Source organism: Dermacentor andersoni, chromosome 3 (assembly GCF_023375885.2).
Source record: "Dermacentor andersoni chromosome 3, qqDerAnde1_hic_scaffold, whole genome shotgun sequence".
Lineage (NCBI taxonomy): Eukaryota > Metazoa > Arthropoda > Arachnida > Ixodida > Ixodidae > Dermacentor > Dermacentor andersoni.
The window spans coordinates 135,198,355-135,224,147 of record NC_092816.1 but is presented as its reverse complement, the minus strand read 5'-3'; the positions used below and the strand labels follow the sequence as shown (position 1 = coordinate 135,224,147).

At 44.4% G+C, this 25,793-nt stretch overlaps 1 long non-coding RNA gene across 1 annotated transcript; it reads left to right on the top strand.

Moving 5' to 3' along the window:
* Positions 1–6,700: 6,700 nt before the first annotated feature.
* Positions 6,701–25,503, top strand: LOC140216419 (uncharacterized). Its single transcript, XR_011893084.1, has 5 exons — positions 6,701–6,745; positions 13,042–13,200; positions 16,991–17,094; positions 19,612–19,680; positions 25,229–25,503. It is a non-coding gene; the product is annotated as an uncharacterized lncRNA (long non-coding RNA).
* The last annotated feature ends 290 nt before the right edge of the window (positions 25,504–25,793 follow it).

The window sequence follows — 25,793 nt, the reverse complement described above, 5'->3', positions numbered from 1 at the left end:
AGGGGGAAACGCGCTTTCCGATCGCTCAAGGTTGCGCGGACATAGTACAACTCTAGCGTCTAGGAGAAGCTTAACCAAGTGCGATGGCGGCACGCATAGCGTGGGAAGCTAGCCGCCAGAATAACAATCTCAAGGACTGCTGCTGACGAGGGCGAAATACCTTCGTGTAATTATAATAACCCTAATAGGACTACTTTCGAAAGAAAAAAAGGAAACGGCCCAGAGGGCTATACTACGAGAGCTATGACTGATAGTTTTCTATATATATATATATATATATATATATATATATATTTATATATATATATATATATATATATATATATATATATATATATATATATATATATATATATATATATATATACACATACATATATATATTCATCTCATCTATGGGATCGCATGCGCGCGCTGTTGCTTTGTCTCTGCGTGTAGTAGTTAAGAGAGCCAGTTTAAGGGCGGAGAAGAAGGAAGGAAAGGAAAGAAAAAACTGCAGCGCCGTGGTTTTAAAGCGCACCCGTGGTAGAGAAACGGAAGGCGATATAAGCGTGCGTACCCTTGATACGCACACGACAAACTTAATAGTACATAAATCAGAGGGTTTAAAATACAATTCTGTGAAGTACATGTTCTAGCTTATGCCGATGACGTTGCCCTATTTGCTGCAGATAGGGAGAGTGTTAGCTCAATATTAATAATTACTGAAAGGTTTTCCAAGAAAAGCGGCAAGGAAATCAATAAGCAAAAGAGTATTGGTGGCTTAAAATATCCCGTGGCTTACGACACCTATCACTTACCTGGGGGTACCTTTGGAAGGGTATCGTGAGAACGAGTCACTCTGGCTCGAAAAAACGGTTGAAATGAGTGGGGTGGCCGTAGCATGGTTTGACCGTGAAGTGTCGATTTTTGCACGTGTCACTATCTGTAACGTTTTTATCACTGCAAAAATTATGTATATTCTGCAGGCACTCTATTGTACTCGTAAGCACATACGAAAATTTCACCGAATCTTTGCCACGTTTATCTGGTCTTCTACGTGGGAGCGAACATAAAGCATAAATTTGTTTCGTCCAGTAAAGAAAGGTGGTCTGTCGGTGTGCCACTTGTTTCTTTAGCAAGTTGTATCACGCTTCATGTTGATAAGGGACGAAAGAGACCCGTTTCTGTGTTGTTTTATTTTCAAACCATGTTAACAGTTTCTATGCCTGATTGTATGGTTTTTTCCAGCCATTGTCCCTTATTACACAATTTAGAGGTTCTTGCGTGAAGTTGTAAAGTCTTACAGTTTCCTTAGGGCAGGATTTTCTCTTGAGTACCTCGCCAATGTAGGAAGAAAGCGTCTTATGAAGGATCTTATTGAGATGGTCCCTGTTCCATTGTATCGGTTAATGTTTCAAGAAGGGCCTGGGCAAGACGTACTTAAATGGGTTGAAAATATGTGGATACGAGCAAACGTTAAAACATTTTTCTTCAAGCTTCACACCGGTACCTTGCCTGTTAAAACATTGTTTGAGGAAAGGGGGATTTATGTGCCATGGGCTAACAGATGCTTTCTGTGCAACAAAGCTGAAACGATGGAACATGTTTTCATTGATTGTATTGATGCCATATTCTTTTGGGATATATTACAGAGAACTGTAAAGGTAGACCTACCCTTGAATTCATATGGCATTCGTTTCCTTACCACGTGAACGCGATTTCGAACAGATGGATGTTATCTGTTTACTTGGGCTGCATGCAGTCTGGCGTAGTCTGTTCGTATATAGACATTGTGATGTTAAAGGCCGATCTGTGTATGAATATTTTGTGAAAATGGTTGTGAATGTACTTGGCGTTTACAAGACGAATGACTGTGATGAAGCTATGGTGTCAAGGCTTGATACTTTAACACATATAAGACGAGTGCGATCTATGATCACAAACTTTTTTGAGGCTTGTAGGCAAGCTGGAAACAAATAAAAACAAAAGCTGGCGTGGCGTAGTGGTAAAGTGGTACCGGGCTTGGGATCTGTATGTCAGACGATTGAAACCTGGTCTAACTATATTTATTTAACTTCTTCTTAATTTTTTTAATTGCACTAAAACGCTCTATGTTGCTTCCTGTATTAAATATATATATATATATATACAGTTGCCAGTCGCCGCATATTTAACGTGCTAGAGTTGTTTTTCGCACCAGTAGCCAGTGTCTCCAAGTAGGCCGCGCCTGCCCAGCGTCCCAGCATCCAGCGCGCGACAGTGGGCCCATAATCCGGCATGGCACTGAACACTGGTTACTGGGTTTTGCAATAGGGATCTCTTGTTTCCTCTTCGATCGGTTTTGATGGTTCCGCGAAGTCTAGTTTTTCTCTTGAGTTGAACATTTTCATTCTTTGTCGTTTTTTTATTAAGTCCTTTGTTACTTGAGAGAGGATGGCTACTGGTTGCCTTCGTGCCATACTTCCCATTTCAATTGCTGCCTCCTAAGCCAGCCTAGTTACAGTTTTATTCATTACCTCTATGTCGTCTTCATCTCTGTGTTCTAAGGCTGTATATTTGTTTGCAAGTAGCAGCCTGAACTGGTATCCGTTTACCTTTACAGCGTCTAGGTTAGCCTGTTTCTTCCTGACCAATTGTATTCTTATTTCTTCAAACTGAGGTGAATCCTGGACCTCACGCATCTCTGATCACTGCACTTTGCCTAACACTTCAACAGCCTTCAATACTCTTGGAGCGGCAGAAAGTATGAAACCAATTTCATTTCTTCTTTCACCATTATTGCTTTTGTAGGTAAACTTTTTGTTGCTGAACAAGGTGTTCATTATTCGCAGCTTATTCCTTTCCGTAAATTCTGCCAAGATCTCTCCTCTGGTCTTCCTAGGATTGACGCTATAGTTTCCAATCGCTTAGATGCGTAGATTTATTGGAGACTTATAGATATATTTCAATACCTTGTTGCGCGGTCTTGTGGGTGCGTGTTGTAAACTTTGTTTCCAGTGAGATTTTTTTCCCCTTTATCAGGCTGTATCTTAGCATTTGTATATTATATAATATTTTCGCATTTTTAATGTACGAGGGCGAGTCAAATGAAATTGAGTCAACCCATCCCACGCAATAACGGTTCGGTTCATTATCTGCGAGGCATGCGCGTAGCACGCAGGCATCCCTCATTTAAGGCGATTATTGCATTTCATTGGCCACTGTGAAGCATTGGAGCAAAAAATGGTTCAAAAAAGGACGTGAAAGCTGCACACACAATCCAAGATCGGGCCAAAGCCACCGTGTAATCACCCCCAACACAGTTGCAAAGGTTGATGGGTTGATTAGACAAGAGTGGAGCATAAGCATCGATGAACTGGCAAAGCGTGTGGACATCAGTCACTGTTCATTTCATTCATTTCACACCATAATTCATGAACACCTCGGTTATCGCTTCTTCTGTACGCGTTGGATGCCCAAGATTTTGAACCACCGCCAGAAGACGGAGAGGTTCGGCACTTCCTTAACTCATCTGATCCGGTATCAGAATGACGTCTTCTTGTCTGCAATTTTGACTGGGGACGAATCGTGGCGCCATACTACTACGAGCCTAAAACACGACGGTAAAGCTTAGAATGGAAACATTCGAATTTGCCACCTCCATGTCAGAAAGGTGTTGACTTTTTTTTCCATCAGGGGCAATCACTGATCGAATTTGCTAAACGTGGAGAGACTGTCAATTGTTCCCGATATTGTGAAATGCCGGACTGGCTGCTTGTTGCAATGAAGGATGAACGACGTGGAAACTTGACGAGATGGGTCGTCTTGCTTCACGACAATGCCCGTCCCTACGTCTCTGATATGGTTAATACACAACTGGCAAAGTTCAAGTGGGAAATGCTGCAACATCCACCATACAGTCCAGACCTGTCGCCTTCGGATTTCCACATGTTGCGGCATTTAAAAAAACTGCTCACGGGAACCAGATTTGTGTCGGATCATGACGCGAAAAAGCCAGTTAGAGACTTTTTGAAGCAGTAACCCAAGGAGTTATATGAGACGGCAATGACGTGACTCGTTAATCAGTGGCACAAATGTCTAAATGGTCATGGAGGCTACTTTTAAACAAAGTACCCCGTTTGTCAAATATTCGCATTGGATCACTTTCATTTGACTCGCCCTTGTATATTTTGCAGAACTTCTGCTTTTTAAATGTGCTCTCTATTGCGACTATAATTTCGGTGCAATTACTCACAATACACGACCGGTGAGAGCTGCTCCTACGCAATACATTTTGAGAAAGGACAGCATCATTGAGATTTCTCCCTGGCCGTTGCATACGTATAAAATATAAACAATGTTCTTGAATGATAAAGTTTCATTAAAATATTTGTTCTGAACTTTTTCATTTCATGGCCTTTACGTTTTCATATCCAGCATGCACTGCTTTGCTGGTTTCGAATTGATATAGTTCTAAATTTCATGTGATAGTTTCTTTACATATAAAAATAAAATCATGGTAGCATCGATATCAGTTATTTCTGGCACAATTTTTGGGACATACGGGTATATTATTTTATGAAAAAAAAACCTACATATTTTTGTTATCTTCACAGTGCGTGGCGTTCAAGAATTCGTATGCAAAATTTTTGGCAATAGGCAATGCAGTTATTATTCATGTACTTGATCCCTCGACAGTTCTATAACGAGGAGGCCGAGCTGCAACCTGACCCCCCCCCCCCCCCCCCCTCCTAACGAACTTTCTGGCTACGCCACTGCATATACATTGCAAAACCAGTAGACCCCTTCAACGCTACATAGCTCGCGGTATCCAAGTCGCAAATTTTGACGACTCACGCGGTCTCGAAGAAGGAAGTGCGGTTCAGGCACGGTAGTAGAAATACTCCGCAACATTTTTCAATAAGTACGGCTGCAGCCCCTGATAACCCAAGCATGCTCTAAGGGAACGAGCGCGCGCGGCCGCCGAGCGAGGTCGGGATAAGCGGCGTCCTGGCCGTGACGACAATCGCGAGAGGGCGCCGCTCCAACTTCTCGCCTCTAATAGCAACAATGACCTCCTGCTCAGATGAAGAACACCCTCACCACGAAGCCATGCCGAAAGCGTCCGTCTACAAATGAATCGGTAGTTCAGGGAATGCCATCTTGATTATGGCGGCGATGGTAAATAACTCTTAAAGCCAGCAGCTCTCACTGAAATCTTGAAACGGCGAACTTTGAGACTTGACGCAACGAAGAGGCCTGCTTGTCATGTACTTTGCTCCTCAGTATCTGTCATTCCCATCGTTTCTTTTTTTCCAGCCCTTCTTCCCACAGTAACTGGCGAGTTTAGCACGCCTCAAGCTGAGATCTCTCCATAATTATCAATAAACTTTGCCTTTATGAATGCAGGCTTCGGAAACAGCGTTTTAAACATTTTGAGGAGACTTAAGCTTTGCCTCTAAGAGTGGAAGGCGATAGCATTCAAAGATCCCTGACTACTCCACACGCTTCCCGGCAACTGCAGCGTATGTAACCGTAATGTTTACCGAAAAACGCTGGCGGCGAACGCTATGCACAAAGGCGGGCTTTATGGCAAAAACACGGCCTCTTGCGTGGGCCGCGATGCGGCGTAGGCGAGCGCCACCTGGAAGTACTTCAAGGAAGCGGATGCGCGGCTACGTGGGGTCCTAGATATTCACGCGCCGGCGCTCGCACCTGGCGGATGCAGTCGGCGGTCTCTGAATTGTAGAGAGGCTGGAAAAAAGGTTTGTTTCAGTTTTTTCGTAACAGAGTTATGTTTTCTGGTATATTCAAACTACAATCCAAGAGCTATCACGTCTGTAGGTTACGTGCAAGTCGCATTTTACGATTTTACCACGCACTTTATTTTGAGAAATACAATTCAGTAAGTTCCTTGCGCCACATGGAAGGCCTGGGTATGGGTGGTTTGAAAATATATTTGAGGAAACGACGTCCGGCACCGGATATTCTGCGACACTGTTAAGTAACAAAGTGCACATTTATAATGAATATATGCCGACAGTGACAGTTCTTCCGTGGAGATTGGGGCCACCCATTTGATTTGCTGCCATTTGGCAGCAGCAGCTTGCGGCGGCGTGTATGCCTATTTGAGACTTGCAATGCTGCTGGACAGTATTGCCGATAACCAAGCCTGCTGGAAGACCACTGCTTCCTTCGTGGGAGCACGTACACCGACTGCATCATACTGCGCCTGCGTGGTTTCCAGCGTGCCCTTTATAAAGTATCAATCGTCACTTACAGCGCATACATAGACGAGGGACAAAAAGGACCACCAAGACGAGCGCTGACTTCCTACTGATTTTTATTTTGAGAAACAAACGTACACATACTGAGACACCAAGACAAAAGCAAAGTGCGCAAAGGGGGGAGGGCTTTCAAGGTGTTCGTTGCGTACGATGCGCCTGTGTCCCGAGTTTTGAAGAAACAACTATCTTATCTAGACATTCTAATGAGTGTACCAGACTTATCATTCAAGCAGCAGCGATTGCCGATGGTGAATCAGCTAGTAAGCCATCAATTGCATTACCAGACAAAGAATTGTTTTTTCTGAGGTCGCACATGCGCTGTCGTTCATCTGAGGTCATCAATTTTGAATGCGTACTCCATGTCGTTTTGACGCTTTGTAGGTGGCGCTATTGTCTTGGTGTATCAGTATAGAAACGTGTGTTTCTCAAAATAAAAATCAGTTGGAAGTCAACGGTTGTCTTCGTCGACGTTTTTGTCCCACGTCCATGTATACGCTGTAAGTGACGATTGACACCATGGAATACCAACTAACCCGTACCCAAACCCTTTATAAGCTCATCGAAAACCCAGGACCATCCCGTTAAGCAGCTGCAGCTTGCGGCGGCGTGTATACCTATTTGACACTTGCACTGTCCTGTACAGGATTGCGGATAACCAATCCTGGCGGAAGACCACTGCGGGGCTACCATACCGTCTTGCTGCTTCCTTCGTGGGAGCACGTACACCGACTGCATCATACTGCGCCTGCGTGGTTTCCAGCGTGCCCTAATAAGGTCATCGAAGACCCAGGTTAATTCCCATTTGACAGCAGCAGCTTTTGACACAGACCTATTTGACACTTGCACTGTTGCTGTACAGGATTGCGAATAACCGAGCCTGGTGGAAGACCACGGTGGGGCCACCATACCGTCTTGCTGCTTCTTTCGTGGGAGCACATACACGGACTGCATCGTGCTGCGCCTGCGTGTTTTCCAGGGTGCCCTTTATAAGCTCATTGAAGACCCAGGATCATCTCGTTTGGCAGCTGCAGCTTGTGGCGGCGTGTATTCCTATTTGACACTTGCAATGTTGCTGTACAGGATTGCGAATAACCGAGCCTGGTGGAAGACCACGGCGGGGCCACCATACCGTCTTGCTGCTTCTTTCGTGGGAGCACATACACGGACTGCATCGTGCTGCGCCTGCGTGTTTTCCAGCGTGCCCTTTATAAGCTCATTGAAGACCCAGGATCATCTCGTTTGGCAGCTGCAGCTTGTGGCGGTGTGTATTCCTAATTGACACTTGCAATGTTGCTGTACAGGATTGCGGATAACCAAGCCTGGTGGAAGACCACTGCGGGGCCACCATACCGTCTTGCTGCTTCCTAAGTGGGAGCACGTACACCGACTGTATCGTGCTGCGCCTGCGTGTTTTCCAGCGTGCCCTTTATAAGCTCATTGAAGACCCAGGATCATCTCGTTTGGCAGCTGCAGCTTGTGGCGGCGTGTATTCCTATTTGACACTTGCAATGTTGCTGTACAGGATTGCGGATAACCAAGCCTGGTGGAAGACCACTGCGGGGCCACCATACCGTCTTGCTGCTTCTTTCGTGGGAGCACATACACGGACTGCATCGTGTTGCGCCTGCGTGTTTTCCAGCGTGCCCTTTATAAGCTCATTGAAGACCCAGGATCATCTCGTTTGGCAGCTGCAGCTTGTGGCGGCGTGTATTCCTATTTGACACTTGCAATGTTGCTGTACAGGATTGCGAATAACCGAGCCTGGTGGAAGACCACGGCGGGGCCACCATACCGTCTTGCTGCTTCTTTCGTGGGAGCACATACACGGACTGCATCGTGCTGCGCCTGCGTGTTTTCCAGCGTGCCCTTTATAAGCTCATTGAAGACCCAGGATCATCTCGTTTGGCAGCTGCAGCTTGTGGCGGCGTGTATTCCTATTTGACACTTGCAATGTTGGTGTACAGGATTGCGGATAACCAAGCCTGGTGGAAGACCACTGCGGGGCCACCATACCGTCTTGCTGCTTCCTTCGTGGGAGCACGTACACCGACTGTATCGTACTGCGACTGCGTGGTTTCCAGCGTGCCCTTTATAAGCTCATCGAAGACGCAGGATCATCCCGTTTGGCAGCTGCAGCTTGCGGCGGCGTGTATACCTATTTGACATTTTCACTGTTGCTGTACAGGTCAGTAGCTTCTACCAAGTTTGTTGTATATTTCACACCTTTTTCCTGCCGTAGCTGCTGCAGCTGTTTTTATTGCTTACCTTTCTTAAACTGTACATTACTGCCCCATTGTCTCTTCTTGTTGCGTCGTGCGTAATATTGCTGCTTTGAATCTCGTACTAGCTGCGTAGCATGGCAAAAGAAATAAATAAGTTGTTTGAGGATTTCAAGCGAACAATATCGCAGGAATTTCGTGATTTTCGAGAAAGCCTTGACGGAGATGTAAGAAACTATATCGGGGAAATAAAGACCAGCCTGAACTTGATGACAGAATGGTACGATACGAGTCAATGAAGGTGTTCGTAAGTCGAACAGAGACGCAACGTCACACATTGAAAGAAAATGTCAAGGAATTGAAGGATGAGTGTGATGTTCCGGCTGCGTAACTGAAGCGACATGAGACTAGACTTTTACAAAGTGAACAGCACTTAAGATGCTATAGTGTGAAAGTGAGCGGCCATGTCCCAAGCTCCTCACTAAAATGTCAGAGAAATCGACAAAAAATTACGACAAGCTATAGACATGCCCCTTGATGACGCTGACACTGAAATCTTTCACCGTGTTAAAACGTCAGGCAATACTACTGCCCTTGACATTGTCATTCAGTTTTCACGAAGATTACCACGAGACACTATTTTAGAGAAGGCAAGAAAGCAAAGACTGTCGTCTTCGCTTTCTTGCCTACTGATGACTTAAGCTTTCCATCAAACATGCCTGTTTTTGCAAACGAGCATTTGTGCCCTGCCATGAAGCGACTATTCGATGCCGCGAATAGCAAAAGGAAAGATTGCCAATGGTAGTATGGGTGGACAAGAAACGGCAAGATATTTGTTCGCAAATCAGGTGGGACGGCTGTTGTTGTGATAAATGGCCTGGATGACTCATCTGACATCATGTAAGGAAACTTCTCTTCACCTTTGTTCCTTTTACTTGTGTCTTACGTTGGAGTTGTGCGTTTGTTGTTAAACGATGTCAACGTCTTTGCTTTCAAGGTCATTGCTCGTCATTGTCATCGTTGTCATTTTTTCACCAAAACGTTAATTCCTTGGTACAGAAAAAACATAAAATGGGAGTGCTCCTGGAAAGCATAAATACTCCTGTGCCGGCAATAATGCAAGCAGAAACATGATACACTCCCACGTCACAGGTGTTTTGTCCTCCCGTCTATCAGTGCTTTTATCGAAATTGTGAAGACAAATGTGGAGGCGGTGTGGCTTTTGTTGTAATGGAAGGCATTCATTGTGAAATTGTGTACGAGTTCTGTATTATCAACCCAGATGTCGAAGTACTTACACTGCGCAGCCGCAACAATTTTTCTGTCATCATCTACCGCCCACGCTCCGGGGATTTTAATCAGTTTTTGAGTTATGTAGTAGAAGGAAATTCTATCCTTTTCCTGGGAGGTGGCTATGGTGTTAGGCTGCTGAGCACAAGGTCGCGGGATCGAATCCCGGCCACGGCGGCCGCATATCGATGGGGGCGAAATGCGAAAACACCCGTGTACTTAGATTTAGGTGCACGTTAAAGAACCCCAGGTGGTCGAAATTTCCGGAGTCCTCCACTACGGCGTGCCTCATAATCAGAAAGTGGTTTTGGCACGTAAAACCCCATAATTTAATTTTTTTTCCCTGGGAAGTGACTGTAACGTGGATATATTTAGGCACACGCACTACAGGAAATATTTTCTCTACCTCATAGTTGCCAAGAGGTTGAGCAATGTAATTCCAGTGCCAACAAGAGTTCCTCGCAAAACGGCCACTCTGTCCGACCTTTTCATTACAAACGCTTACTTTCATGACTTAATAGCGAATGTTATTTATACAGATATCGGCGACCATTGAGGTATATTAATGTTATTCAGCAGTACCTACTATTTAATAATAAAGAGCACACGAATTCGATATGTTCAAAATATAACAACACATTCTCTAGAAAATTTTCGCAGCTCCATTAGTCTGCATCAATGCAACAGCGTTCTCAATTCAAACAAATATGAAATTGTGTACCCTGTTTTCATCGCTACTTTTAAAAAGATATACCGCGAACATTTTCCTTTCAAAAAGTTTAAGAGACGTTCGAAAGCTCGTCAATCTTAGGTAAGCTATGAATTATTAACTATGTTTAGGCTTCAAAATGGCCTGTACGCCGATATTGGTACACATAAAGACCCAGCTACCCTTGAAGACTGTAGGTCCTACCGAAATCGACTTACAAGTAAACTGAGAGCAGCTAAATACTTCTACCTTCAAAACTTGTTTTTCAGAACCTACGACTACGCGATCAGATGTGACATGGAGAAATTTAAACTCGCCGGCTATGTCCACTTACATCCTTCATTCTTCCTGGTAACTTTCTTTGTCAAGGTAAACATCTGGCGCAACACAAGCTAATGCTTTTAACGATTTCTTCGTTCAACAAGAAAATGCTTGCAGAAAGTCGTACAGTAGTAGGTATGATGCTTCATTTATCGAAAGCATTAGTTCCAAGTCATTCTTTCTCACTCCCACTAACTGTACTGAAGTTTCTTCTATAAACTCAGTCAAGAATAGTAAATCGCAGGACACACATGGCGTTCAAATAAGGCCGGTAAAGCATGTCCTTGACATCATTTGTCCTGTTCCTACTGACATTTATAACCTGATTCTATCGTCTGGCCAATTTCCGAAAGACATACAAATGGCTCGAGTAAAGCGGGTGTTTCAAAAAGGGTAACAAAAATTTACTACGCAATTATCGTCCAATTTCGATCTTACCTGTGTTCTCGAAAGGCATTGAAAAAAATAGTGCATAATAAAGTAATATCATATCTTGACAAAAATAATTTCCTTGGCAATGAGCAACATGCTTTCAGGAAGCATCTTTCCACAGAGACAGCTCCTTTAACTAAAGAAACTACTCTGCAAGCGTTCAACAATAAAAAAAGATTATTGGAACATATGCAGATTGCTCCAAAGCATTTCATCTTGTTAATCATAACATTTGACTCGCTAAGCTTTAGGTTCATGATATCCGTGGCATAGCCTAAGACTTCTTTAAATCCTACTTATCGTATCGAGCACAATATGTAGAGATAGAAAAGGAAAAGTCCATTCTTCAGGTTATAAGAGTAGGACTGCCGCAAGGGAGCATCCTTGGGCAACTAGTGTTCATAATCGATGTAAACGATATGCCAAAAAGCTCAGAACAGGCCAAATTTATTTGTTATGCCAATGACACAGTAATGTTTATTATTCTACATCAGAGGCTGAACAAAAGCTTCAAGGGAACAAAGCGCTAAGAGATTTTAAAGAGTGAACTGATGCAAGCTGATTACATATAGATGAGAGCAAGGAAAAAGTTGGGTATATGCAAACAGGCAAAAACCTACGAAGTTCAATAAAAAGTAAAATAGGTACAAATGATTTAGACATAGTTAACACGGTCCTTGACATTAAGTGTAACACTGTCTAAAGATCTAAGCTGGAACAATCATGTGGAACAAATCGGTAAAGAGGTGTCTTCTACTGTGGCAACAATAGTACGTTTGTAATGTTTTCTTCCTATTAAAACTGATATATTACTTTACAATGCTGTAGTGTTCTTAGTTTTACAATACTTCAACCTCGTTTGGGGCACCAGTAGCAAGTCAAACCTCACGAAATCGCATTTGCTTCAGAAAAAAAGCAGTGCGATGCATTGCCAATATTCTTTGCTCATTTTTCACGAAAAATTTGTTGGTAAAGTTTGATATTTGACCTGTGTTCATTCAATACAGCTTTCGTTTAATTTCGAGCTACAAGTCACATTTGAGGGCTAATGAATCTATAGTGTTTCCTCTAGCAGATCGGTACGTAAACCGTAGCATCAGTGATACTAGGCATAAATAAGTATGGCATGTCCGTACAGCTCAAACCAATTACGATAAGCAATCATTAACATAAAATATGCCCATTCTACTTAATAAACTCGCAAAGGAAGAGTTTGATCCTTTGCGTAACCTAAACCATACAACAAGACTATTTTGTCAGTTACACCAGATATGCTACTAGTATTGTGTATGATGTTTGTTCACCTTGCATTGTAGTCACGCATGCGTGCTAGCGCAGAACAAGAATTTATATATATGTATGTAGATATTTGTGCATAAGCTTGCGTGCATGGTACGTGTGTGTATATGTGCATAATGTGTATATATATGTATTTGCATGTTTATAATATAGATGTGCTTGTATACAAGTGTTTCTTTTGCTTGAAAGTGCATTTGGTCCCAAGCCTTATTTTTTTGTAAGCGTCGCATTTTGATTTTCTGCAGTGCTCTGCTGTCAAATTTATAAGGAGGCAGGACCCTCGTCAAGCTGTACCCCAGCTTTTAGTCATGTCTCCTCTTTTTCAAGGTGAAAAAGAAAATGAAAACGATTGATTGATTGATTGATTGATTGATTGATTGATTGATTGATTGATTGATCGATCGATCGATGCGGGATGAGGGAGGTGACAGGTGCACTTGTGCTTGGTGTACGCCTACCCCCTTCCTCTTACCCTCCCCTTGGCTAGGCCCCTATTACAACGCAAGTTCTGGACTACATGCAGATGACGAATTTCCGTGCGCAAAACTATGGTGTCCTGCAGTGAAACAAGTTTCGCACAACAAGTACCTGTGTCGTGCAGCCTTAGATCCTGAATTATCAGCGACTGCGCCAACGGCTACGACAGAAGTGACAGAAGAACTAGAAGAACCAACCACACACCGTAAGCATGGTTTCAAACGAATCTTCAGAGGCATTAGTCGCGTATCGTTAGGAAAACAAGTATGCGTAAGAATAATCAAAGCATTGTTGTCAGCACTTGCTCCTAAAGGCCTGGCGTTCTTTCCGTGTGCTCTGATCAAACTGACATTCGCATATCGCGTTGTGCCATATCGCAAACTGACGCAACAGAAAAATTTTAGGGATATTTGCCGAGATAATGTAACAAATATGTGAAACATATTTGCAGTAGGTAGTAAAATGTTCATGGATAAAAAATATGGTCAGTAGTAAAAATATTGTCAATTGAGTGGTTTCATAAACGTCCAAACTGTAATGAACAGCATTGTAAAAACGCGCGCTTCACAGTGTGTGAGATTTACGGCTGGTAAGTGGCCATACATTTCAACATGCTTCCTCTATAGATATGAGAATGCCATGAGTAACCAAATTCGGTGAAGAAATCTGCACGACTTTCTTTGCGTGGTGAAGAAATTTTTGCGAATTCTTGTGCTCTTGCTTTGAATCTATGTATAGATGTATATCTATCGCGGAATCCCAAATTAACGTTACTCGAGCGAAAGCTTCGCAGTTGTAAAAAAGCCGCAGTTGCTCCCGAAAGGCGAAGCATCAATTGCAACAGAAAATTAGTGGACAGCTATACGAATTAACGGTAGTAGTTCCATCCTCCGTATAGACATGCAAACGTAGACACGCTAAAAAAACGGCCGTGGCTTAGCTTGGCTAAGCCTCGTGATTGCGAAGCAATAGTGTTATTCTCGGATCAGCTGGTAGTATGGCTGGTGGTAGTCTTGGGTTATGCCAGTGTTACGGCTTACAGTGAATTATCTAAGAGGAAGTCATCACTCGAATCCGTGTATGCCGACAAACATTTGCCTCACCAGCGTGCCCATTACAAAATCTTCTAGTATCGATTGGCCGACGGTGCGGTAAGACTCCATTTTCTCCGCGTCGTAATATATGCCCACTCTGACTGTAGCGCCCCTGGTGAGAGGAGCGGGAGTTAGGCCGCCGTTGGTGGCTACCGCCTCGCCTCGCGACGGCGTGAGATGGGGCCCCGTTTTTACACAGCTGGTGTGACGTCACTCTAGGTCATGTGGTGTGACGTCACGCAGCGAGGTCACGCTAAAGGTCAATGGTGCCTACCACCGCCTCGCCACGGAACAGGCTGAAGTGCGACCTAAAGTAGTATTGCTTCGCAATAATATATGAAAAAGCATGGCGTCACGAGCGCACAAGCAAACATGAACAGATCTAACTCGATAAGCGCACAAACTCTTTGTCAAAACGCTGGAGTGAGGAAACGCGGCGGCAGCAGGCAGCGATGTGACATTCGTGCTGTCTATTGCATCAACGAAAACTGGTCGCCGAGAACACACAGCACGCACACAGCAGCGAGTCGTCGACGCACCTAGAGTCTGTCCCGAACATAGCTCGCTCTCAAGATACGACTGCGCGACCGCACGCATGCGCAATCCGCCTCTTTCATGGCGCGACGGCGCATGCGCCCTGCTCTAGCGGATTAGCCGCGAAATGTTTTGGAAGGGAAGCGCGCGTTTCCTCACGCCGGAAAGTCCCCCGAATAAAAAAAGCGCGGGGACGCGCGCTGATGCAAACACTCCTGCCGTGTGCCGCGTTGAAACTCCATTGGTAGCTCGACGTCGGTGCGGTGCCGGAAACGTGCGTAGCGTACGACCGCAACTCCAGATTAAAAGAGAAAGCGGCCAGGGCATCGTCCGAGTTGTCGGGACTGCACCATGAGACAGTTAGTTGCCGCCTTTCATGAATGGCTCGCTAATTTAACGAAAAACCCATTCGTTACACTTGGGCGGCACTTAAGTACATCATGTTGCTGACGAAGTCTTTTTGCAGCGTCGGTCCTCAATTGCTGGTGGTGGCAGCGCGTTCCTGATTGCACGTACTCGTAAGGCGCGGCAACGCTGGGTCGACAGCAGATCGACAAGACGCTCACTCCAATGATTGACTGATTATTAAGCGTCACTGAAACCTTTTTATCATACCAAGTCAACAAAGACGGAACTGGCGAGCGTGAGTTTTACTGCGACGGGCTTTCTTGTTGAAGGCACTGGCAAAATCAGCGTGCCGACCATCTTTCGACCGAACCCTGCGCTATCGGCCATCGAACCGACAACACAATAGCGACCGCGTCATCGCCTGTATATATAATTATTCGTGCTCAAAATGAGTCAAGCACGCTTACCAAGTTGAAATGTACAAGCTTTAACCCTCTCAAGCGGTGCTCACGAAGTTTGAGCCAATGTTGATCCTGTTCAGCGAAGGTTAACCTGGCGCCGTCGAGTTCGTGCACTCGCTACCGGCGGACCTGAACTGAAACGTGAGCAGTTCAATTCTGGTCTTAGCGATTTGAAATCAGCTACACTTCACTTTGCCCGGCGCATACACAAAAAGCGGTAAGCGGCGACACAGCGCTGTGCCAAAATCTGTACGTCACCGTACCTGTAGGCTCTCGGCTGCATTTGCTACGTATATGGGTAGGCCTGTACGTTTTCCTTTGCCGACACATTTCTCAATTTTAGAGAAGCACTGTTTGCCTCTGCGTCAAGCGCCAAACAAGAGATGGTGTATTCGGTATGCAGCAGCATAAACAACCGCCTCGCTCATTTACATATATATACCAACGCCGTGTGAGCGATGCAATCCGTGTGTTTTGGTGAGAGAACAACATGGAATAAAAATGAGCACTTATGCGAGCACAGTTTTCTCTAATAATGCTCTATGGCACGCTAAAGCTTAAGTATAATAGACTCAAAGAAAAGCGAGAATGACTTAACAGCCGGTAATATATGCATCTGGATCACAGTTGCCGCTGTTCAAGTGGTTCGGCCGCTCATATTGACTCGTCTCAGGCTATAACAACATGGCGCATATGCGCAGATATGCATGTTTTGCTACATTTTCACACTATTTCATATCAGCGATCGGCCTTTTCCACAATATTTGACGATAACAACAACCTGCGGCTGTAGATGTCGATGTAAATAAGTGCGCTGCTTTAAGAAATCCGACGCAGAAGGCTGCGCTCGAAGATTTTTGAAAGTGCGAAACGTCTAAATAATGTATAAAAATAATACAAAAAGTGATGTCCAAGTGCGGAAATCAGTGACAAATTCCAAGGCAGTCGTGCTGCCAAACGGAACTCAGCGTCCCTTTATCGGCCACACCGTTTGCAGAAGAGCGCACACAGGCCTGATCACCCAGTAGTCATTGAGTGCTACATGGCTTTAGGAACGACATGCTGTCCCGAAGAAGCCATTAATAATGGTTCGCGATCCACGAAACGCACAACCGACGCGCACTCAACGTGGGCGCAGGTACACAAATCAACCGGCGAAAGCCGCGGGACCCTTCCAAAACGTATTGAGTGGCGTACGGCAGAGTGCATCACAGGAAAATGAAAGAGGCGGATTGCAGCCGGAGACCATCTGAGCTAACCAGGAGGCTAAGAGATTGCAGTTATAGATAAAATAAATTGACAGCTTCCAACGCAGGTCAATAATATGAAAAATCACTTCTGGAGCAATTCGCAAGGTGGAGGCAGTTTTTCATCACAGAAATGTTTGTTCTCCGCCATACCTAGGAATACCCAAAACGGTTTCATTCTAAAAAATCGTATCGGCTTCTCCCAATAACGGTTTCGCTTTCCACATTACTGTCTTGTGACGCAAGAAGTGATTGGAGACGTCTGTACTTAACTGACGATTTTTGCCCCTTCTCATAAATGTTCTCTGCAGTTCCGTCCACTGGAGACAAGCAGGAACCAACAGACAAAAAACCTGTTCCGAGTGAACAACCAACGACACACAAGAAAGAAGCAGTCGCAATTGGGAGGCCTAGGGTACGTGATGGTTTGTGAATTTCGTTGCCTGAAGAGCAGATAGTGAAGCCTAGGCAAGAGCTTCGGTCTACTGCGCGTGCACATGGCTGGCTAGCATATGTGTCTGTGCACGAATATTGATTTTTGAGTCCGAATCGAATACGAGTTGAATAGCGCCAGAAGCGAATCGAATCGAATGAAATACTGAACGCTTTCCAAATACCTTATTAATTAGGAACAGTCGTGGTCACAATTAATGTACAACGATCGTCTCATTTCAGTATTCTAAATCTAAGCAACTTTTTTTTTTTTCACTACACAGTACGTTAGGAAGAGTTACTTATTAAAAACACAAATGGAGCACTAGAAGCAAACAAGTAGCTTCTTCGCACGTATAGGGCTCCTTACAGAGTGGGAATCGTACTCTGTGACGATTAAATTTGATGACCGAATCGAATAGGGCGTCGTTTGCTTCGTTATTCTAAACTTTCGAATATTCGCAAACCCCTCTCGGCAGTGAATCCGTGATTCTTGCAGTGAGATTTACATTTACACATGTATAATTTTTTATTCTTATTCCTGCTACCCTATCATGAATGGCTACTAGTATCTGCATTTGGAACGTTGCCATCTTTAATTATAGAGTTTTCATATTAATATTTGATAAGTCCCGATACTTCTGCGGTTCCATGACAGTGAACTGATCTATTGTAAATGTGGAGGAATATGATGGCGGACACCATAATTTCTCTCGAAAGCAATTTCTTCCTTACAGTGGTCGCAACGTCACCTTCATCCACTGCGGTATTCACTCCTGCGGCTTCGGAAATACATACACAGAACGCATCGCAGTCAGAATCTGTGTGGGGACCTAAGCGCCACACGCATTTCCCAGGCCAATGTTGCCATCCTCCGCCTTTTTATGCAGTAGCCTGAATAGCACTCAATTTTCCGCTAATGGACGGTACGCTGAAGCTGCTTCATTTGTTACGCGATAGCAATGCAGACGTTGTCGCCATGAAAAAAAAAATGACAGAATGGAGCGTGACATAGTGTAGGGTCGATGGAGGCAAAGAAGAACATGCGGCGTGATGAACCGTTGTCCGAAAAGTGCACAGTCTAGCAGCCTGGGTAATTTTCAAAGAACTGGTCGTAGCCAAAATGATGCCTTTCTCGTAAATGCCACGGCGTGCGGTGCTGATCGCTACTATTTACATAGACGAGGATTTAGATTCAGATTCAGAGTTATTGCTTCCAAAAAAGAAGTGCTTGCAACATCACAAATATACAGACGAGGCTCCCAAAGTTGCAGAACTGTAGTGGGACCCTCGGTTAATAATTACAATGTCGATGGTGATATTTTTAGACAGCAAATTAGCGTTATTGTCAGATAACATCGAAGGAATAAAATACTTTATAATACATTTAATTTAAAATCAAACAAACACGAAAAAACACATTACAAAAGAAAGTCGGGGGACAAGCAGGGATCAATCTCAAGAAATGACATGTGAGACAGAAGTCAAAGATACAAAGCCAGATCGTAGTGCAGTTATCGCAAGAAATGATGCTTAAAGTAATTTTTAAACATTTCAGCAGAAGCACAGTGTTTTATAGTTGATGGTGATTCACTACAAAAAGAAATTGGGGCGCACATAGATTTTTCTTGCCGTAATTTGTATGAAGCACGGGTAACAAGAAATTTTTGTTAGCCGCAAATCTCGTTATATTTTTGTTCTGCAAAAGTTCAACTGCAATAAACTGAAACGTAAGGTTATTATGAAGCAACTTGTAGAATAAAACGGGTATGTCAAATTGTAAGAAATTGCTAACAGGCAAGATATTGTACACGCGAAGTAACACAGAGGCATTGGGTCGCATGGAACTAGAAGTGATAATGCGTATAGACTGGTTTTGGATATGTTGAATCGATGGTAAGTGACAAGCGCATATGTTGCCCTATGAAACAATGCGATAATTAATGTAACTGGTAATGAAAGCACAATACAATGCTAGCAGAGCCTCACGAGAAAAAGAAAGGCGAGCTTTCATTAATGCACACTTACCAAACGCAGTCTTCTGCTTCAGATGTTGGAAGGGACAGCAAAATGTAAGGTTAGGGTCAAGATGTGTGCCGAGAAAAGTAACATTGTTGCAGACGGAGATAGAATGAATTCCCGTTTGATAAATTAGGAAAAATATTGCAGATGTTATTACGAGTGAGCTTCGTGCATGATGCTGCCAAAAAGAAGTTTCCGCCGCATGTAGGTTCCCGACTTCGTCCAAATCGTTGTCTGTTGCTGTGCGTGCTGCACGCGACTCAAAGAACACATTCAGACCATTTAAGTGCCGCCCCAGGAAAACGTTCTTTTACTGACTCCAGTATAGCAACAAAAACCAGCGATGTTGTATTTTCTTTCATTATCTCAAAGAGTTGTTTTTACGCTTACCCTGACACACTCCACGGTAGCATTTATAAATGACAGATCCAAATTAATAATTGGCCATCGACTGCCATCCTTTTCGAATAATTCACAGTCCAGCTACTACTCTGAAGACTGCGAAAAGAAAGATGGAAGTAATGCGCCTGACGGAAAATTGTGTTTGGTGAGTAAGCATGTATTCTAGCTTGCTATTTGGATTGGTTATATTGCCGAGAAAAATGTATTTTTTTCTGCGTTTTTTTCGTTTTTTGTCAACATCTTGCCTTACCACGCAATGAAGTAAACTTAACGCGACTTTAATGCAGGGACACGAACCTTTCCTTAAGCGCGCCTATATACTTAAGGTTGTGAATGCAGCCTCCAAACTCGAACGTACTCAAAGATTTTGGTTCCTGCTGCGGTTGGCAATTCAACGTGCGACCTCGTGCTTAACGCAAGAACGCCAGCGACACACGGTCGGTGGATCGTACTGGCAGGTATTATAGGGTTGTGGTATTGCAGTCTCGGAGTTGGGCGGTTCTCTGAGGTTCGCTCTCTAGTATACGCCTCGGCTACGCGTCCAAACGGGGAGCTGGACTACGCTATCGGGCGTCACACGGAGTCTAAGCTTGCTCGCACCATCGTCAGAAGTTTCCTTGAAAAATAGAAATGGAAAGGGCTCTTTATACTTGCAACAAATTCTTACAACATTTCCGTTTTTCGAGAAAGAAGTGTTCATTTAACAATAAGGAAATACTGGTATTGGTGTAGTTGTTCAAAAGGAGGTCCCACAACACATGGCTGAAAGGCGACTTTCTTATTGAAATTAGTGGAGATGAATACAAGAGAATGTCAACACACAAGGGAATAATGCAATGCCGAGTTGCGAGCACGAGAGGTTAGAGGAACCGAATAGGGTTTTATTCATACGGCGGTAATGAGGACAACTTATTTACAGGCACATGCACACTCGTACTGGCGGAAGTAGAGAAGCACATCACATTTCAGCAGCCTATCCCGCAGCCAGATTGTTCTCGGAACATGAGCAAAATCCTTCTGAAAAACACCGCACGCAGAAGATGTCTCCCAAAAATTTTTGGCGCATTAAACCTTTGGAGATGATTGGTGACGGCAATGCGATTAGCATTCTTTCTCGCGACCGGTGTTTAAGTGGTGATTATGCGTATTACGCGTGATAGATTCATGTGAAGGTGCAATTAACGATAAAGAGAGGGTTCTATAAAATAGTAATCCGCGCTATCTATCGCTGTCGCCGCACAGCCTGTGCGTAGACTCCGAAATGCACGCAACGCCAGTACGTCAGAACGCTGCGAAACGCGTCATGCGGTGACCGGGCTCCCCTCTCGCGTTTCTTTCTGCACACGCTGTGCCATCTAGTGGGGCAGCACGAAGTCGACGCGTGACCTCGGAGATGAGATGTGGGGCAGTCTGGTGCCTTCGAACGCTGTTCCCTTCCTTGCTGCAAATCGTGCGGTACATTCCCCATGACCCAAGCTGGCACAAGGTTCAGAGGCACCATCCTGCCACACTCCGCCTATGATGTTGCTCCTTCGATCTCGTATATGACGCAATGACTAGGCATTCTAAGCGTCGGTCAACGCCGTTCTCGCGGTCAGACATTGGCTCCTTGCAGCAATTAGCTGAGCAGGATGCATCCCTCATGGCTGTGACTCCTTTCACAGATAGGGACAAGTTGCAGACAACTCGAACAGTCTTTGACCTCCTACACTGACCTAATGTTGTCTAGGCGCAACAGTTTGAATGATGGTCACGTTAGCGCTCCCGTGACGCTTTCGTATGGTCTTCGACTAATGCGCTAGACGAAGCAGTATGCACTTATGACCTCCTTTAACGACGTGAACACCCCGGGCGCTGGCTCAAAGCGTCTAGCACGTATTCTTGTTCATCGTCCCCTTGTCGTGTTTTTATTAAAAAACCATATTTGGCTCAAATCAGGCCCTTCGCGGTGGTCACTTTGTTGTTCAGACTATTTTAAGGACTCTTCAAAAAAAATTCTGATCCCATGTCACGATCGAATAGTACTGCGTGTGACCACTGCGGCACCAAGGAAACTATCGAACACATGCTTTGACTATGTCCCCGATACAGCGCACACAGGCAGGCACCCGCGACTACGCTGGCGCGGGTGACTACCCGCCGCTTTCGAAGGACACAGTCCTGAAAAGCCAGACTATGCAGTCGTCACACCACAAGAAAGCCAATGCAATCTTAAAATTTTTGCGTTCGAGTGGCCTGTTGAGAGAATCTAGTCCCCGTGGACATCCCGAAGCTTCACAATTTATTTTTCGTGCCTTTACGTTTTGTCTTCATTATTCTTACCGTCTTTAGTTTTCCCTTACCCTTCCCCCGTGCACGGTCGCACACCAGTTAACCTCCTTGCCATTCCCACAACATATTACTGGCGCCTACTCTAGTGTACTGGAAATAATTTGCACCACATTTTCTTCGAGCAACGCAATTGCTCTTCTTTAAAGACTTTGTGCATGATAGTGGGACATCCAGTATAATTCGCTCAATTAGGGAAACGAGGCCGTTTCGGATACACTCGAAATCAGAATCAACAGTAGCCATGCACGGCAGCGCTTATACTCAGACTCGCATTAAAAGAAAGAGAGAGGTTGCAGTTTATCCGGAAAGGCGAAGCAGTATTAGTGATTGCGAAGTATATGACAATTACACAAAGGAAGATTCCACCACCGAGAGAAGCCAGATTCTTGGTGGTTCAAGAGGACTCAGGCTGTGAAACTGAACTGTCGTCTACAATTAGGTCTTGTAAATACGGATATAAGGTGGTCACGCCAGTGAACAATTCTTCGAAGTGACAGGTAGTTTTTTTTAAATGAAACCGTACCTAATATATATATATATATATATATATATATTTTTTTTTTTTTTCGCAAGAAACGGACGGTTTAAGCACGAGGCCACTAACGCGCGCCTGTTTCCTTCCCACTGCTCTCGCGGGCAACTTACTGTGGCAACAAATGGACGTACAGGAAGGCAAAGCGCTCACGAGTAAGAACGTTGCTGAAAAACGTCCCACACGCTCCGCTCCGTTAATTATGCAAGGGAAGAGAGTGAGAGAGAGAGAGAGAGACAAAGCGACAGACAAAGAGAGAACTGGAGAGGATTCCCCCTCACGCTCGAAGAATAGTTGCTACGCCAATGTATTCAGAGCTATTGTGGTGCACTTGATTTAAGCGATAGGTGTGGTGTATACTGAATATGCAGTTATAGAAATAGGGTCGCCAAGATTTTTGCGTGAGCAAAACTCAAACTTGTTTTTTAGCATAGAGGAATTGAAATTTCTGCAAATTTGTAAGAAATAATACTTGACTTCAAGCTGAATAAAGGAAACACAATAAGGAAAACCAAAGAGGACGAGAGGTACTTGAAAGTTTACCCTCAGCAAAAAAATGAGAAAATAAAGGCGCCTATTTATCATTCGACACAGAGATCAAAAGCAAAATACATCAATTAGGCAAGCGCGTTCCAAACCCCCCAACATGTTTAAGATAGTTCTAAACGTTAGTGGCAGGATTCCGTAAAGGCTACTCAACAATAGTCCATATTCACACTATCAATCAGGTGATAGAGAAATGTGCAGAATATAACCAACCCTTATATATAGCTTTCATTGATTACGAGAAAGCGTTTGATTCAGTCGAGACCTCAGCAGTCATGGAGGCATTACGGAATCAACGTGTAGACGAGCCGTATGTAAAAATACTGAAAGATATCTACAGCGGCTCCACAGCCCGCCGTAGTCCTCCATAAAGAAAGAAACGAAATCCCAATAAAGAAAAGCGTCAGGCAGTGAGATTCGATCTCTCCAATGCTATTCCCAGCGTGTTTATAGGAGACATTCAGAGGCCTGGATTGGGTAGAATTGGGCATAAGAGTTAATGAAGAATACCTTAGTAACTTGCGATTCGCTGATGATATTGCCTTGCTTAGTAACTCAGGGGAGCAACTGCAGTGCATGTTCCCTGACCTGGAGAGGCAAAGCAGTAGGGTGGGTCTAAATATTATTCTGCAGAAAACTAAAGTAATGCTTGAGAGTCACGGAAGAGAACAGCAGTTTACAATAGGTAGCGAGGCACTGGAAGTGGTAAGGGAATACATCTACTTAGGGCAGGTAGTGACTGCGGATCCGGATCATGAGACTGAAATAATTAGAAGAATAAAAATGGACAGGGGTGCGTTTGGCAGGCATTCTCAGATCATGAACAGCAGGTTGCCATTATACCTCAAGAGGAAAGTGAATAGCAGCTGTGTCTTACCAGTACTCACCTACGGGGCAGAAACCTGGAATCTTACGAAAAGGGTTCCACTCAAATTGAGGACGACACAACGAGCTATGGAGAGAAGAATGATAGGTGTAACGTTAAGGGATAAGAAAAGAGCAGATTGGGTGAGGGAACAAACGCGAGTTAATGACATCTTAGTTGAAATCAAGAAAAAGAAATGGGCATGGGCAGGACATGTAATGAGGAGGGAAGATAACCGATGGTCATTAAGGGTGACGGACTTGATTCCAAGGGAACCGAAGCGTAGCAGGGGGCGGCAGAAAGTTAGGTTGGCGGATGAGATTAAGAAGTTTGCAGGGACAACATAGCCACAATTAGTACATGACCGGGATAGTTGGAGAAGTATGGGAGAGGCCTTTGCTCTGCAGTGGGCGTAACCAGGCTGATGATGATGATGACGATGATAAAACATCAGTTGTGACACGGCAATGTTCGCAAAAGAAACATGAAAACCGCTAAGCTCCGGAAGCGTAAAACATAAAGAAACTAGCTATGCGTCAGGCCTTTATAATGTGGGCCAGATACTGTTGGATTTACAGCGAAAAGCTACATATCGAGAGAAGATGTATCGCTTGTGCGAATGTTTATCGAGGGCTGAATGGCACACGTAGATCTATTTTACAGCGTCCCTGTATGTGGCTAACCGATTCGTTCGTCCGTCCGTCTGTCTGTCGCCTGTACGTCGAAATTTCATCTGGCGCAACCCATGTCCATGCAGAAAGGAAAGAGAGATAAAGATGCTCGCGATTGGCGGGCGGCGCCAGTGGTGATGTCGTTACTCTCCGCCGCAGCAGAGCGCAAGCGCAGAACCTTTTCTGCGGCTCCGACATGGGTAGGTCACGTGTCATGCGTACTCCTGAGGAACAGCAACCTTTTATGAGCAATGCCACGAGCAGAACCGGGAACGAGCTCGTCTACGAAGTCCCTCTGCGGCAGCCCGGGCACAAGAACAGGCTCGTGCAGCCGAGCGCAAGCAGCAACTGCGTACCGAGGAGCCGGTCGGGATTGACCCGGCGATAAATACGGGGCCGCCCGTTTGAACATCACTGGGTAATCATCTGTGCGGACTGCTTGGGCGGTTATCTTATATTACATGCTATCGAATACTTGGTAAAATTAACGTGTTCCGCAACTTGGATTAAATAAGAAAACAAATTTATGAACTCATTTGAGTGTAGAAAAGCTCTGCAACTTTCCTAGTTTTCCCTCGTTTAATGCGCTTCAGGTCAAATTCGAATCAATTGTTGCTTTCTTGCTTTCGTTTGGTTCACTGGCCCATAGTGTCTCCCGACTTTGTGTGCCCTATTTCTAAAACTTCCACTTGTTTCTGGTGCGCATCCTCCTGGCGCGAATAATTTTTTTTCTTCTTTTTTTTTGCAGATTGCACCTGCCAGACATGAGCTTGGAACAGGCCATGGGTGTTATACGGGAAAGTGTAAAAATGGCCGATGTGTAGATCCAGCCTATTCTCGATGCGCAACTATGTAGGACTTGCACAGCTGTGAATAAATATTCTGTGCACATTAGCGTTGCCAAAATATCATGTGCTCAAATGTATGACATTGCAACTACCGCCTGAAGCAGGTGGAAATAAAATGAACTCGCTGCAAGAAAATTGCAGTGTTTCCTGGACTGAAAAATAAACAGTTTCATCGAATACTGTTTCTGCTAAAAGTTTTTTGGCATTACCTCAGAGAGTGCTGTTCTATGGCTAATATGAGCGCCGCTACGGACGCTCGATGGCGGAAGCGGCATTCCTTCCAAGTTTAAATAGGCAGACTACAAGGGTTTCCTCGCTCATCATGCTGTCTTCAAATAGTGTCTGCGGGTACCTTGTCAATACACATGGTAGCTCTTCAAAGCGCGCAAGGGTCATTCGTACAGAAACAGCAAAATGAACGGCTCTTACGAAGAAAAACAAGCTTTCTTCAGTAGGAGGGTGCAC